Here is a 17042-nt window from a genome sequence, read left to right on the forward strand (position 1 = left end):
ATTCTATCTTTCATACATGTGTAGAGACATATAGTTAGTTTGAAGAATTTGATTAATTTATAAGTAGTAATCTTAACTTATACTATATTATACTCTTGATTTAAAAAATACTTTGTGTTCAATTTTTTCTTGATCTATTAGTTCTCTTCCTGATGATGGTACTAGCACTGTGGACATGGAGGAGCTCAACTTATTGATTTCATGTCCATGACTTATTGTCCAACTTTCTGTCAACATTGCACCAATAGTTGCAACTTTAAAGTTGTTAGTGGAATGATGACTACCCATAATTGAATGAAATGAACCTTTAGTTTTAAAAATCAAATAATCATGTGATGTTGTGTATTTCTACAAGTATGGGCAACATTGCACAAATAGTTGCAACTTTAAAGTTGTTAGTAGAATGATGACTACCCATAATTGAATGAAATGAACCTTTAGTTGTAAAAATCAAGTAATCATGTGATGTTGTGTATTTCTACAAGTATGGGCACCCGTTTTGCATTACCATTAGTATCACTTTTTATTTGGGTTATATTGGACATCTTATAAGCAAAAGACATGTTGATGTGGCACCATAATTGATGATGGAGACTTCAAAACTTAGTAATAAAGATGAAACTTGCCAACTAAGCTATTGTAAAAAATTAAATGGGATGAAATTTCTAAACAAAATTTTAATGAGTATATTAAGATGCTCAAATATTGAATCCTCTCCACCTAGATGTTTACAATTTATTACATTTCTTTTTACATGAATAGTATTTCCTACTTTGAGAGAAAAAAGTGACATCCCAAATATTAATTAGAGAATTATAATAAACTTTTACACAATCCAATAGAAACAATATATAATTTTAAATTGCACAATACACATGATCATTTGTAAAATATACTTAACAATCACCCCAAAAATTTCACATTTCACAAATCATGTGAAACCAACTGCTACAAAGGAAGGAAGGGGAGGGGGTTTTTGTAGTTCAAGACACCAGCCATAATTTTTGGATTGACATATGATAACTAATCTGGGAATGACCTAAACAAAACCCTATACATACCAGATCCCACATCACACAGCCAGTTTCCTCAGCGGTTTTCGTAGCTTCCTGTTTCAGTAGGCTCCGAAAAACAATTCCCCATGCCGACGGATGCGAGTACATCGACTACGAACGAATGTAAGGTGAAACTGAAGAGTGCTGATGAGAAGATCTTCGAGGTAGATTATGCGGTGGCCGTGCAGTCGCAGTTTGTAAAGAACCTGGTGGAGGACGTAGGCACCGATATGCCCGTGCCTTTGCTCAATGTTTCCAGCGAAACTCTTGCGAAAGTGATCGAATACTGCGAATATCATGTGAATATGCAGTCAGTGGGCAACATGACCATCTCGGAGGAGGATGTTAAGAAGTGGGATGAGGAGTATGTGAAGGTGAAGTTAGCCACGCTTTTTCATCTCATCAATGCTGCCGAGTACCTCGATATATGCAATCTACTCGATTTGGTTGCACAAGCCATAGCAGACAGGGTTAAGTGGGCGAGCCCAGAAGAGATGAGAAAGATATTTAACATAGAAAATGACTTCACCCCGGAAGAGGAGGCAGAGGTCAGGCGTGAAGTTGAATGGGCTTTGCAGTAATTTATAAGGGATTCCTAGGGTTTAAGAATATCTATGTTTTTTTTCGTGTTAAGATACTGCTATTTGCTTCGCCTTCTTGATTTTGAACTGGTTTTGGTCATCAGTTGATAATTATTGAGGGGGACTCCGGTAGGTTTTCTTTGAACAGTTATGCGACAATGAATGTCATTGATTGATTTCTTTAATATTGATTATATGTAGTTGGCTATGTTTCTATTGGCTAATCTAATTGTTTGTTCTGCTGATGGTTTAATATTATTGACTGCTATTATTATTATTATATACAGGACAGTTGGAAAAATACTAATCTTTTGATGTCATCGGTTGGATAAACTAGATTGTGTTTGGAGCTCATGAATTATTTATGTTTGTAAAATATATAGTGCAGCTTGTATATTGATGATTTGGTAATGTTGGAATATACCAGTTCTTCTCCCATGCCACTTCTTGTTGAACTAAAAATTTATCTTCCTCCACATGTAGCTGGATGTCCTCTATCCTCTATTTATAGAGATCATATAAACTATTTTTGTGTGCAGTCAGATTAATAAAAGAACGAGTTTTTCTCTCTTATATCTATTCTAGTTATTCATTGATCTGCTGTCACCATGTTCTTCTTTTTAGATATGCTCTCTATTATAAGTGTTTATCTCTGTTATGGTTTGTCATTGTGTTCTATTATTTATTATATCTGTTTCTTAATACGGTAAGAGAGCATACTATGATTGATGGACTGTGATTTATTGTTTGGGTTTATAAAACTTGATTTAAAATCCCTCTTCTCTCTCTAATTCTGATCTTCTTTGTTTCCTATTGAAATAGAAAAGAATTCATCAATTTCCAATTTCCACTAAAGGAGATTAAGCCAGCCGCTGCAAAGAACAGCATAGGCTGCAATTAGTCATCTGATCAGATGGAAGGAGTTTATTATGGTTTTGCACCATTTTTTTGTCAAGAACAATGGTTGGGTACCTATGTGTCTAGTAGATAGATTGTTTTTCATATGAAATCAATAATCATTATATATGTAATTGTGATAAGCCAAAATCATTTGTTTAGGTGAAAAATATTAAAAGTCTGTAGCTTGCTTGAGCCAAAAAAAATCTAAAACAAAAGCAATTGAATCAGCTGAGGAAAATCTCAAATGGTTATGGATGAGCTGGTTGAAAACCCACATCATACTGACACAAGGAACAAATTGATAGTGATAAGAGGAATGAAAAAATTATGTTGCAAATGAGTACCTAACAAGATTCAATGTCATGACCCATTCTATTTCAATTTCTTACTATAATTTCTCCTATAAAAGTCTTTAGTTATAGAAATTAAGGAAGCGTGTTAGAATAGAGTAGTTCTTCTATGTATCTTCCTCCATGTGCATACACATGTCATAACCTATTTCTCCATAACCTGATTAGATTGGAAAGCTTGTTGCCACGTGGATTTTGTTAGAGAAATTGATTAATTAATATTCGTATTATTTGCACTAAGGATGTAATTAGTTGGACATGAATCACTACTTCATCTTAATTGAATTAAAAAAAGGGATTAGGTCAGTTATTCCCAAAAATGAGGGAAATATATCATACGGTATGGAGAGAAGATGGAGAACTTGGGCTGGGAACTACAGAAAGAGTGGGAAAACAAGCTTGATCACTAATGGACATCCAAGTTCCTCTTCTATTTTGCACGATTTACTTTTAGATTCTTGAGCAATGGCAATAATATTTTAGTTAATGGCTTCTCTTCTTTCAAAATGGATGTAGCTATTGTGCATTGCTGCATATATATGATAGATGATAACGTGCTTGAATATAGTTTTAATGAACATTGGATCTTACCCTTTGTGTAACCAGCCAAGTAGAATGGCCAGTTTTAGCCACCAATTTCCGGAAAGTTCTCCTTACTCATCTAGAATCATTTCTCTTTGTTTGAGTCCATTAATGCCTGATAAGAAACCTGATAGTAAGCGTGGGTCTCTGCCTTGATACATGACTGGGTGTTCAATGTTCGAGTTGTGGTGCACGTTTTCTCCTCTTTCTTGAATAAGTATTTATCTTTTTAGCCATCTTGCATCTCGGATTAGGTGCATTTGCATCTATACTGTTCCATTAAATCTTGTGGTAGTGATAGCTTAAGTGGTGCACGTTTTCTCTTCTTTCTTGAATAAGTATTGATCTTTCTAGCCATCTTGAATCTCGGATTGGGTGCATTTGCATCTATACTGTTCCATTAAATCTTGTGGTAGTGATAGCTTAAGGTGAAACAAGATATGGTATCTTTTACTCAACAGTTTAACTCCATGAAGATAGGTATTTGATGCAACCTGAATATAAATTGAATTTCAAAGGCAGTCAAAGTCGAGCCCCAAATCTATTAACAACTACAAATTTGGCATGATTGGTTACACACACTTCTGCTACCATTTGTTATTATAATCATTCTAATTCCTTAAAAAGAGAAATTAAGCTTTGTATGGTTACTCCCTAGCTGATTAGGCTGTTGAGAAACCAGTTGCCAGTTCATTGTGAGGCTCTTGAATGCTTAGTGTAAGAGTAACGCTTAGTAATTATCCAGTTCTTTGGATTCTGTGAATTGGATGGTAAATGATTTAGATTATTTTATATTTGACTAAAATAAGAAGAGTCAACTTCCTCATGTTAACTCTATGCAGTGCTATTAGAACAATTTTCCATCGTCATGTATAATTATTTATGTTACTTGAGTGATGGCTATGAGGAGTTTAACTGGGCATTATGCACTTAATGCTCTAGTCATATGTAAATGTTTGCATATTATAAACTGGCGTGATGGTGAGAAGATTCTCATGAGAAATCTGATGTAAATCTTTTGTGCAGCACCAATCAATAAAATTTATTATGTTGTTTATTTCATTATAGGAATGAGCCCAAACCAGAATGTTCAGTGCTAACCATGTCGTCTCTGTGAGAGTTGACCCCTGACTCATTTTCATTGTAATTCTTCCTTACGGAAGGAAAATGAAAGAGGGAGACCTTATTCCATTACATATGTGTTATAATTACTGAAAGCTTGTGATAGTAAACTGTGGTGTATTCGGGTTGATCCTACGTTAATATGGTTCACCAATAATATTGGCCCATGTTCTTTCATGGCTAAAGTTAATAAGATGATAAGTGCATTCCTCTTAAAGTCAATGTCAGAACTGGAAACATCTATCTTTAGGTTGTAGAATTTCTTGGATAATCTGATAATGAAGGTACCCATGTGGGATCAGGGACAGCCATGGAATCTAAAGCTCTTCATGTTATGTCTGTTATTATGTAACATAAGTGATTTTGTGATCATTTAAGTAAACTAAAAACTTTGTTGATTATATAATATCATTTTCTCAAGCACGTGTGAAATCATTTTATAAAAGTTATATTAAGTTGTGGTTTTAAGCAATTATGATTTCAAAAGCCAATGCTGTTAGATGATAGAGAGGAAAGAGCACATTTAGCATTTATTTACTAAGTATTGTTGATGAGAGGAAAATATGCTTGATAAACTTGAGTTCAGGATGAACTATAATAAATGATCAGCTTGTATGTTATTTGTTATTGCTATTCATTATTCCAAGCATAGTAACTTTGAATGCTATGTGTCGATAGCTATAGATTTTTTTATTATTAAAGTGTAGTGTTAGTGGTTCATGAGATTTCTATGTATAGGAAGTGCACTTGTAGTGTTAAGATGAAAGACATTATCGAATTCTTATTATTTTCCTAGTAGAATACACCCTCTACATTATGTTGTTAAGCCAAATGCATATGAGTATATCTGTGGAAACATACTATTATGATGAATGTTGTTGACACCTTCTTGAATTATTACTCTTATAATATAAATGTAAATGAGTACATTCTTTGAGATATTTTGCAATTTTATGACTTGATATCCCATGTCAGTTGTTTAACACCTTTATTGGATGGGTGTAATGTGGCAAAAAGGGAGGGTCAGAGATGGATACATTAAATTTTGTTCTCTCAACTCACCAGTTCTGATTGGATGGATTCATTTTGTTTTGCTTCTCCTTTTTGAAATATGGCATTAAGTGCTTGACCAAGCCATTTATTTTCTCTACTACTTTTATTATTTTTCTTATTTTGTTATTTATATTATTAGATATACTTTAGAATGTTGCATGCGAGTAGATATGGTTTGTTAGGCTTTTCGTGCTAGGGTTGGGGCATTCTTCATGTCAGTAAGAACAGCGAGGGAGTAAACACTCTATCGTTGGCATGGAAAAAACATTTGGACACACTCCTGTCTCAGATAGAAGATGCACAATGACTGATGGCTTTGGAGATTAGATCACACAGACAGATGGAGAGGTTACTTGATTCATAAGGATTGTTGAATCATCTTTAGATGATCATTATGATGTAGTTATATAATTGGATAATGTATCTCTAATGATCTAATTGTAGTTGTCAAACATGCATTTTGATGGATGTGATGTGTAAATCAGCATCTAGATAATGCAATTATAAGTACTTGTTGTTAACAAATTGTTAATCATAATTTTAGTTAATATAATGGATATTGACTTTTCAACTAAGGTTTCTCTTATCTTTCCTACTTTTCAAGCATTTGTATGATGTGGCATTTGCTGACTAGGACATGGTCACTACAACACATAATAATGTTGTTAACTTTAGTGAGACTGTTGTCACATTACACCATCTAAGTATAGTCTATAGATTACTCCTCTATTTATTTATAGAGGTCATCTAAACTATTTTTGTGTGCAGTCAGACCAATAAAATATATGGATTCTTTTCTTCTATCCTTTGTAGTAGTTCATTGATCTATTATCATCATGTTCTTTTTAGATTTTCTCTCTATAATAAGTGTTTATTTCTATTGTGATTTTTCATTGTGTTCTATTTTATTTATTTATTGTTGTTAGTATAACTAGATCTCATCTTTAATATGTAAATTGACACTCTATCTTTAATTTCAAGATAGGTAATATTTCAATTGTACTTTTTAAATTTGAAACATGTCAGGAATCGTATTGACTAGCATGTTTGATAATGATTATAATTAGAGTGTTTAAGTTTTGAGGTGTTTTGAGTTTTGAACCTATCGAAATTAAGTTATATTATATAAAAAACATATTAACCAACCATAAATCTTTTGATGTTATTGGCCAATCTAATAGTTTGATCTATTGATGGGTTAGTATTATTGACTACTATTATTATATATAGGAGAATTGAACTAATGCTGATCTTTTGATGCCATCGGTTGGATAAACAACATTGTGTTTAGAGTTATTGAGTTATTTATGTTTGTAAATATATAGTCTAGTTTCATATTGTGTAGCTTGTATATTGTCATTAGCATAATCAGATCCGTTTTTTAATATGTAAGCTGAAACTCTATCTTTTATTTCAAGATAGGTTATATTCCAATTATTCTTTTTAAATTTAAATCATGCCATGAATGGTATTGATTAGCATGTTTGATAATGATTATAATTAGATTGTTTATGTTTTGAGGTGTTTTGAGTTTTGAACCTATCAAAATTAAGTATAATTAGATAAAAACATATTGACCAAACATAAATCTTTTGATTGATATCTTTAATGTTGATTATATGGAGGTGGCTATGTTTCTATTGGCAAACCTAATTGTTTGATATGCTGATGGTTTAGTATTATCAACTGCTATTATTATATATAGGAGAATTGAACTAATACTGATCTTTTGATGTCATGGGTTGGATAAACTACATTGTGTTTGGAGTTATTGTGTTATTTATGTTTATAAAATATATAGTCCAATTTCATATTGTGTAGCTTGAATATTGTTGTTAGCATAACCAGATCTATTTTTTAATAGACAAACTGATTGTTTTTTATTTCAAGATTGATTATATTTCAATTGTACTTTTAAAATTTGAGATATGTCATCAATGGTATTGATTAGCATGTTTGATATTGATTATAATTAGAGTGTTTATGTTTTCAAATATTTTGAATTTTGAACCTATCAAAATTAAGTATTATTAGATCAAAATGTATTAACCAAACATAAATCTTTTGATGTTGTTTGATCAAAACATATTAACTAATCAAAAATCTTTTGATGTTATTAGATGAAAAGCATATTAACTAAACATAAATCTTTTGTTTGATATCTTTAATTTTGATTATATATAGTTGGCTATGTTTGCATTGGCCAATCTAAATGTTTAATCTGCTGATGGTTTAGTATTATTGAATACTATTATTATATAACTATAACTACAATGTGTTTGTAGTTATTAAGTTATTTATGTTTGTGAAGTATATAGTCCATTTTTATATTGTGCTGCTTGAATATTGTTCATTTGGTAATATGGGAATATACTGGTTCTTCTCCCACCTAACTACACCGTATCCTCCTCCACATGTAGTTAGAAGTCCTCTATTTATAGAGGCCATCTAAACTATTTTTGTGTTAGATATGTTTCTTACTATAGAGGCCATCTAAACTTTTTTTGTGTGAGTTATGTTTCTTAATATAGTAAGAGAGCATACTATGATTCATGTGCTATGATTGGTTGTTTGGGTTTTGTTACCCAAACATTTTACAAGGAGGTTTAATTATATTAATTAATCGAAAAGAGAGAGATTAGTCCTCGAGTAAACCCAAACTTTTAGAGAGAAGTATGGGTTTGGGTTTGGGTTTTGAGTTTCAATCTCTTTCTTCATCATTTTCTCTCTCTACGTACTTTTCTCTCTCCACATACTCAAACTTTTAGAGAGAAGTATGGGTTTGGTTTTGGGTTTGAGTTTCAATCTCTTTCCTCATCATTTTCTCTCTCCACATACTTTTCATTCTCCACGTACTCAAACTTTTAGAGAGAAGTACAGGTTTGGGTTTGGGTTTGAGTTTCAATCTCTTTCCTCGTCATTTTCTCTCTCAATGTACTAAAATCTTCTCTCTCCCCATACTCCAATTTTTTAACCTAATCTTAACCCAAACCTCCCAACTTAGACTTCAACTTGAAGCAAGCTATAGGCTAGAAATAAAGTTCACAGATGTTTGGAGTAATTCATAAATACATGTTGATTAGCTATCCAACTAAAGTCAAGACCTATGGCTTTGATAAGCAAGATCAAGCATGCGAATAGTTTGGATTAATACCATAGAAATATAGGAACAAAATCTTATTCAAACATTGTGTACTACAAATGGACATTCGACCAGGCACACGAGTTGCTTGAAAAGAATGACAAATGTGAGAATCATGGGAAGATTGTGAATGATAATGGGTGTGCTATTTGAAATATATATTGCTTGGCCATCCCTTCCAGATTAAGACACGTGATCTGTTTTGCAAAGTCGTCCCTAACAAACATTTGAACTGTCTGATCAAATACCAACTAAACCAAAACTCATACAACTTCACACAAATTTCACTATTTTATCCACTTCTATTTGAGGTGTTTTCCCTGCATGCCATTTCCAAATGGAGATCTACGACCTCAAAAGCACAGACCAAGCCATCTTCAAGTAATCCAAACTCTAACTTTTTGAGTAGTTACGAACCCGAAAAGTTGGTTAATCTAGATTGGCTTTAAATTCCTAATAATCAATGTAATAAGGGACTTTTTGGTTTTTGGTAATGGAACACTATGCTGAAATTTTGATCAAGATTGGAAAGTATGTATAGTTTTTGTCTCTAAAATTGAAAAATCTCTATTATCTTCTTGGTACAATTAAATGAAATGAGATGTACTCTTGATTTCTTGTTTTAAAATCAAAATAGTTGTAGTTGTAGTAGACATTCTCATGGTACTATGTGAGTTTTTATGAATAATGAATGTACTTGGTAATACTGGTTACTTCAAGCGTAGTTCTTGATCACCTTTATTATCATTCTTGTTTACCCAAGAAAGTTGTGAGGTCATGTGGTGCATTCATCCTGAATGGCTTTCTCTTGATCTTTGAAGTTTTAGATTCTTTATTTGAAAACCTTTCAAAAATTATATCATACAAGGGAGTTGCTTCTCTAAATGCAGAGGAAGGTCGCATACCAAGGGCCTATCTAACTATTGGAGACATCGATTTTCCACACACTTTGATAGGCTTTTTCTATAGTGATAAATTTGTTTACCAATAGATTTTTGGTGACTCTACTAGGGAGACTGAACAAGAAAGATTGGCAGTCGCCTGTAATGAAGCACAATTGTACTACCACATGAGAACATTTTTCCAATTCTCCAACTGAACCTCGGCTTCCAAGACACCCAAGACGATATCATTTAAGTCTTGAACACTCTATCTTGGAGTTTTAGATGAAGTGCACAACAATACCATCAAGTAAATCAAGTTCTTGAGGAAGAAGAAGAGTTTGGAGAAATCTTGCGAAGGGCTCCTATTGGATAGAATATTGTAGTCATTGAAAGAATAGTAGTCATTCTAAGAAGGAATAGGCAGAATCTTGGTCATATTCAAGGGCAACTAAATAACAACCACTAAGCTAGCTGATAAATAATACACCTGGGTTGATAGACAAAAGGGTTTAGTAGACAAAGATTTTGAAGCCCTTTGAAAGTTAGATTTCAAGCCAGTTACTCCTAAGAAGAAGAAGAAGGTCAAGTCTGTTAGTAGGTCTTCTTCACCACCTAAGGCTATTGTTTCTCCTACAGCCTTTCAAGCTTTTATTCTGCCAGGTACTCTTGTACCTCTACCTATAAATTTGCAGAGCTTGAATATCATTCTTCCGACTATGGCACATCAAGCACTACAGCCACCAATACCTTGGGGAGTTGCTATTCGTCCTCTAGCTTTAGGGAACCAATTACATGACATGCCTGTTGGTTCTCAAAAATTCTTTCCTAATTTTTCTGGTGATGGAAAAGTCACTACTGATCAGCATATAAGTGCATTCTTTATAGCAATCGAGTTTCTTGCAATTCAACACGAAGATGTTTTTGTCTGTGCTTTTATTGAAACACTCACAAAAGTTGTAGCAAAATGGTTTGGTCAGCTTCCAACTAGATCAGTCACTTCATGGGCTACCTTGATTCAAGTTTTCAAGAGGAGATTTAAAACCTTTGAGGATGAACATTTTCTCCTTTCCTAGTTGATTTCAATGAACAAAGAAATTCACGAGCCCATGCAAGAGTTCATTGCTCGTTTTAACTAGATGGTCAACTAAATTCTAGCTAACAAAAGACCCACTGAAGAAAATCAAATGGCATTCTTCATTAGTGTTCAACCCTTTAATGTAAGCTTTCAGATATGAAGGGCAAGACCTCCTAGTCTAGCAGATGCACAAACTTTGGCTATTGAAGTGGAGGATGACTTTCTTAGTTCAGGAAAGTGGAGTCATGACTTACAAAAAGGAAAAGGTCAGCAAGCTCCTATCTCTACCACTAATCCTTTATATCAAAAATTGGCTAATGGTTTGTTACAACTCAAAAAGTAGTTGCCCTATAATCCTCCACGTCTATATCAAGATATTCCAAGGAGGAATTATATGCCATATTAGCAAAATAGAAAAACTAAATGGCTACCCCAACCAACACCAAGGTTAGCCATTGAACATCCTACATCATCTAGTAAATAGACTGCTATGTGTGATTTTTTCCTAACAACAAATCATGATGGTGCGAATTTCCCTGAGATGGCTAGATTCATGCAAATGCATTTGATGGTAGAGAAAATAGAAGAATATGTGGCTCCTGAAGATGTAACCGAACCTACTATTGGGACCTCTTCTATAAATTTTCTAGAATATGAGTTTGATAATGAGAGAGATGAAGATATTAACAACCATTCTTGCAATGCGGTGATGCCAAATTGGACACAAAGATTGGAAGAAAAATGGAGTAAAGAAGGAAAGGATAAAGCTTCTGATGAGACTACTAAGCAAATTCTATCTCGAAAGCATACTCCGAAAGAGCCTTCACAAGAAAAAGAGACATATAAGTGTAAAACCTCTCCCATTGTTGAAGACTCTTTTGATTTTATTGATCATTGTAAAAAAACCAAAGTACAAATTTCTCAGTTGGACTACCTAAAAGAAAACCCTCAACAATTAGAAAGGTTGATCCAATGTGTTGGTAAAGGAAAAAGTTCACCTAAGATCACTATCAACCATGAATCAAGAGTTTCTTTAGAAATGGAAGATAATCTAGAAGGGCCCATGACTGAGAAAGAATCTTTTGTTGCAGCTACTTTGTCATACAATCCCAACCCATTCTATGTTTCTCTTTATATAGCTGGATGCAAGTTAAGTAATTGTATTATTGATTCAGGTGCATTCGATAATATTATGCCTTCAAAGGTAGCCCATGCTTTAGGTCTCTCTCTAAATAAATCATCTAGAAAAGTGTATTCTATGGAGGCGAAACAAGTCCCACTCATTGGCCAGTTTAAAGATGCTCAAGTAGCACTTGCAGCACATCCTGAGAAGAAGTTAAAACTGAATATCGTGGTTGCTGATATTCGCGCTAGTTATGGGATGCTATTTTTAAAGTTACGTGGGTGTTTTAGCCTTCCAATGGACTCTTTAATGTGGCTGTAGAACTCATGTGCTCAAGCATAATTGTTTGATAAGGAAGCCTTTTGTTGGCACACATATTAATGTAGTTTATCTGATAAACACAATCGTGAGCCTGTATTCGTCAGAATAGCTCATAGCTGAGTATCGTCTTCTTCCAGTGTGGTTTTTCATAATGGTATCAAAGCCATCTGGTTAAACTCTATAATTTCCTTTGTTGTGGTTATAGAGTCTGTTATATCAGCTCTTCTTTGCTTGGGCGTGCAACAATGAGCAGCTGTACTGGCATTCCACTCAGCTGGGCAGCAACGCTGCCGGAGTCCCATGGAAAATATAGTTTGTGGAGACTTATGATGCTTTACATCGACACCTGGTCTCATTCAACATTCTGCCTGGAGCTAATGTAAAAAAAGATTTTATGTAAAAGAGATTAAATATTTCCTGACCTAGAATTTTGTGAGATTTGATTTGTGTTATTGCTGTAGGAACTATCACTCTCTGTTTTAGATTGATGTTTACATTATCTGAATATAAAGCTATGAGAAGGTAATTATTGCTGCAACAGGAGAGATGATGTCTAAGTTGAAAGCGAACGCTAAAGCAGCCACCAATGGTATGGGATCTGACCAAAGGAGTTTTGTCGTTGTCCAAGGCGAGATGAACTATTACTTCGTGTAAAAGAAGATGCTCCAGACTGAAGCCCTTGCATTGAGATTGGTAATGTTTCTAGGTCAAGCATAAAGAGAGAAATTGCAAAGTGGAAGACCATAATCACAAGGTGGAGTTGTTGAGAGATATTATGAAAATAAGGCTTCCTGAATGGTGTTGTAGGTGATAGTCAGCTGTGTATTAACTTGGGGCTTGAGTTTTTTTATAGCGATTACTTTTGTTCCTGTGATGTTTCTTGGTTGTTTATTTTGAAAAATATTTCTACTCTTGTAGAGCTCAAAGTGTGGGAGACAGTGAAGTGTAAAGAGATATTTGTAATGTTTTGAAAATTTGTGATGGAACTCTTTCAAAATTGATATTCACAAAAATAAAAAATTTGAAGTCCTTTATGTTTGGTTCATAAGAAGGCCAACATCAAGGCACCATAATATAAAGTTTTATGACATGTGTTGATAGGAGCTTTATTTTAGCTCCAGTGTTTATTATTCTTTTTGCTATGGCTACTTCTAAGAGTACTCATTTCATAATTAGTGAAAAGTTAGATGGTTCAAACTATGCTAGTTGGAAATGTGAGATGGAACAAATTCTCCAAATGAAATACTAATGGGAAGTAGCAACTGAAGAAAAACCTGCAGATCAAGATAAGCATGAAAAATAGGATAAAATAGATTTGAATGCTCATGCAACTGTTTTATGGGAAATTTGTTTAGGAATAAGGCCTCATGTTCAAAATGTAAAGTCAACAAAAAATATATGAGAATCTTTGCAAACAATGTATGAAAGAACCAACAAATTAAAATTTGTGGATATTAAAAGACAACTAACTCATTTTAAAATGAAGGCAACAGATAATTTGAATGATCATATTGCAAATTTGAAAAATTTGAGAAATCAAATTGCAATGACAAATATTGAGTTGCAAGACTCTAAAATTATAGATTTCTTGATTGAAAGTCATTCAGATGAGTACCATAATTTTATCCACACATTGGAGCTAACTAGAAATTTTGAGAATATAAAATTAGAAGAAGTATATGGTGCTTTGCTAAATGAAGAAGATAGACATAAGAAATTCAAAAGTGAGTCTAGTAAGAGTTCTCAAGCATTCATGGATATAAGAAATTATAAGAATCACATTCAAGGTAAATCGTATCAACATAAGTCAAATCAAGGGAATCAACGGAAAAATAATAATAAACAATGGAATCAATGAAGAGAATACCAACATAGACATAATTTTCAAAGGAAACAAAGTGAATGAAGTTATAAAAATAATATCAGATGTTATAATTATGGAGGATGTAAAAGTCATCAATGTCACAAGAAATCGGAACATTTAATCAAAGAAGACAACCCAATTTTTCTCAAGAAGAGGTTGATCATAATATATGATAGCTTGTTTATCTTCTCAAAGAAATTCAAGTAGCTAATGGTATATTGATTTAGGAGCTAGACACTAGATGACTTACAATAAACATTTATTTAGTTCTTTAGAAGAAACAAATGGTGCAAGGATTTTTTTGGAGATTATAGTTCACATGAAATTAAAGGACTAGGTTCAATATCCATGAAAGGACGTAATGGTAAAAAGTTGTAAGTTACATGGATCTTGTGCCTAAGTTAACAAATAATCTTCTGTCAGTAAGTCAAATAACTCAACAAGTATACAAGGTTGAGTTTTACTTAGATAAGTGTTTAATCAAGAATTCTAATGATGATTATAAAGTAGTAGCAATGGGAGTTGAGAATGATGTTATTTACAAATTTTCAGCATCCGTTAATGAAATTACTTATATTACCATAGGATCTTCTACAAGTGAGATATGGCATTAAAGATTTGGTCACTTAAACTATCATAGTTTGGCTATGCTTTCAAAGATGAATATGGTTGATGGAATTCCTTGGAAATGAGTAAATAGGAGTGTATGTCTAGGATGCATGGTTGGTAAACAACATAGAGATAGTTTTGATAGATCTACATGGAGGGCACAAAAATCTCTTGAATTGGTCTAGAGTGATTTGAGTGGGCCCATGAATCCTACATCAAAGGGAGGAGCTAAGTATATCTTAACATTCATTGATGATCAAAGTGTGAATAAGATCAAGTGAACTGATAATGGTGGAGAATATGTAAACACCAAATTCAATTTTTTTTTGAAAATTATAGTATCAAAAGGGAAATGAGTAATATATGTACTCCTCAACAAAATGGTGTTTCCAAAAGGAAGAATATGACATTAGTAGAAATGGGATAGTGCATGCTATAATCAAAGGGTCTTCCTTTGTTTCTTTGAGCTAAGATTGTAGTTCAAAGTATTTGGATGTGAAGCTTTTGCTCACATACCAAATGAAATTAGAGAAAAGTATTTGATAAGGAAAGTGTCAAGTGCATCTTTCTAGCCTATGATGATCACTAGAAGGGATATAGGTTGTATGATTCTACTGTGGAAGATGTATTCACAAGTAGAGATGTCCAGTTTAATGAAGGTTTTGATGATAAGGTAAAACCCTCTCTTACTTCACAAGTATCTGTGGTTAATGGTGAATCTTCCAATGTTATCCAAACTAGTGAAATACCTAAGGTGATACCTAATATGTTTGAGGAATCTCATTCATCTCCAAAGACAAATAATATTCAAGAAATTTATCAAAAGACTCAACAATTTAATTATGTTTTAATGACCACCATAATGAAAACTAATGACCCTCAAACATATGATAAGGCTAAAGGAAAACATGAGTGGAAACAAGCTATGTGATACCAAGTTTATATTTCTTAGAAGTTTTCTAGGCTTGCAAGAAGTCACATGACTATTTCCTAATTGTAAGTGAATAAATGATTGTAGATAGGTACCTAACAAGGCTTTAGGATGGGACCCATTTTTTCTAGATTATATGGATGGATAGTTTAAATAATTAATATAATTAATTCATGAAGATAAATAAATTATAAGATACTTGGTGTTTTAGTCTTCCAATGCACTCTTTTTAATGTGGTTGTAGAATTCATGTGCTCAACAATAACTTATTGATAAGGCAACCTGTTATTGGCACACATATTAACATAGAAAGAGAGCAATAACACAGGAAAGAATAAACAATCAATATCCAATATCAATACAATGTAAATAGTGAAGAATATATGATATAAAATAGTGGAGCCTCTATTTTTATCAAAACATAGATTTCTTTTTGAACACCTGAGGAGACAAATTTTATTCACAACTAATCAAAAATATTACAAAATAGAAGTTTATTTAATAGTCTACAATCATCATAGAGTTTAGATCTAATTCTTAAGAAAACTAAAACAAAAACAATCCAAACTAACTCATGCACATCATAAAATATGCAAGAACAACATGATTTATTACAAAAGAATAAACTACAGTAGATCAAACTGTTGAACACTACTATCCCAGGAAAGTAAACTATGCATTAATATAAGACCAAAAAATATGCATGATGACTTCTTATTTTAAAGTACTTCTAAACTAGAATAACGATGGTGGAACTAAAGTGGTTAGAAAAATGATTCTGGAGTTAATCTCGACATCAATCTTCATACTCCCCCTTGATGTTGAGAGGGCTCCCAAGCTGACCTCTAAGTGTGAAAAGCTTACCCTTTGCAACTAACTTTGTGAAGATGTTTTTGATTTGCTCCTTTGTGTTGATGTACTTCAACTCAACCACTTTATTTTGTACCAAATCCTTGATTCAATATTGTTTCAAATCAAAGTGTGTGGTCCTGCTATAATGAACCGGATTCTTAGCCAATTTAATAGCACTTATATTGTCACCAAAGATCACAGTAGGCTGAACCTATATCTCTCCAATTTCTTCAAGAATCTTTCCAAGCCATAAATTTTGTGTGCTAGCTGAAGTAACCACAACATATTCCACTTCTGTAGAAGATTAATCAACCATTTTATTTTTTGAACTCCATGTGATTAAACTAGAACCCAAAGAAAAACAATTACCAAATGTAGATTTTCAATCATCCAAACTACCTCCCCAATCTCAATCACTAAAGCCAACAAGTAGAAATTTATTAGAAGAATAGTGAATGCTAAAATCTACTATGTTTTTCACATACCTCAAAATTCTCTTGGCTTCCTTCATATGTTCCTCTGATAGATTTGTCATATACCTTGAAACCAATGAAACTAAATAGGCAATATCAGGCGTTGTGTGTGTTAAAAATGTCAA

The 17042-nt window shown here is 33.0% G+C and overlaps 1 pseudogene; it reads left to right on the top strand.

Moving 5' to 3' along the window:
• Positions 1 to 1141: 1141 nt before the first annotated feature.
• On the top strand, positions 1142 to 1636 carry LOC149545156 (SKP1-like protein 1A pseudogene; annotated as a pseudogene).
• The last annotated feature ends 15406 nt before the right edge of the window (positions 1637 to 17042 follow it).

Source organism: Cupressus sempervirens, chromosome 7 (assembly GCF_028749045.1).
Source record: "Cupressus sempervirens isolate cs-2001-9-10 chromosome 7, ASM2874904v1, whole genome shotgun sequence".
In the NCBI taxonomy this organism is placed as follows: domain Eukaryota; kingdom Viridiplantae; phylum Streptophyta; class Pinopsida; order Cupressales; family Cupressaceae; genus Cupressus; species Cupressus sempervirens.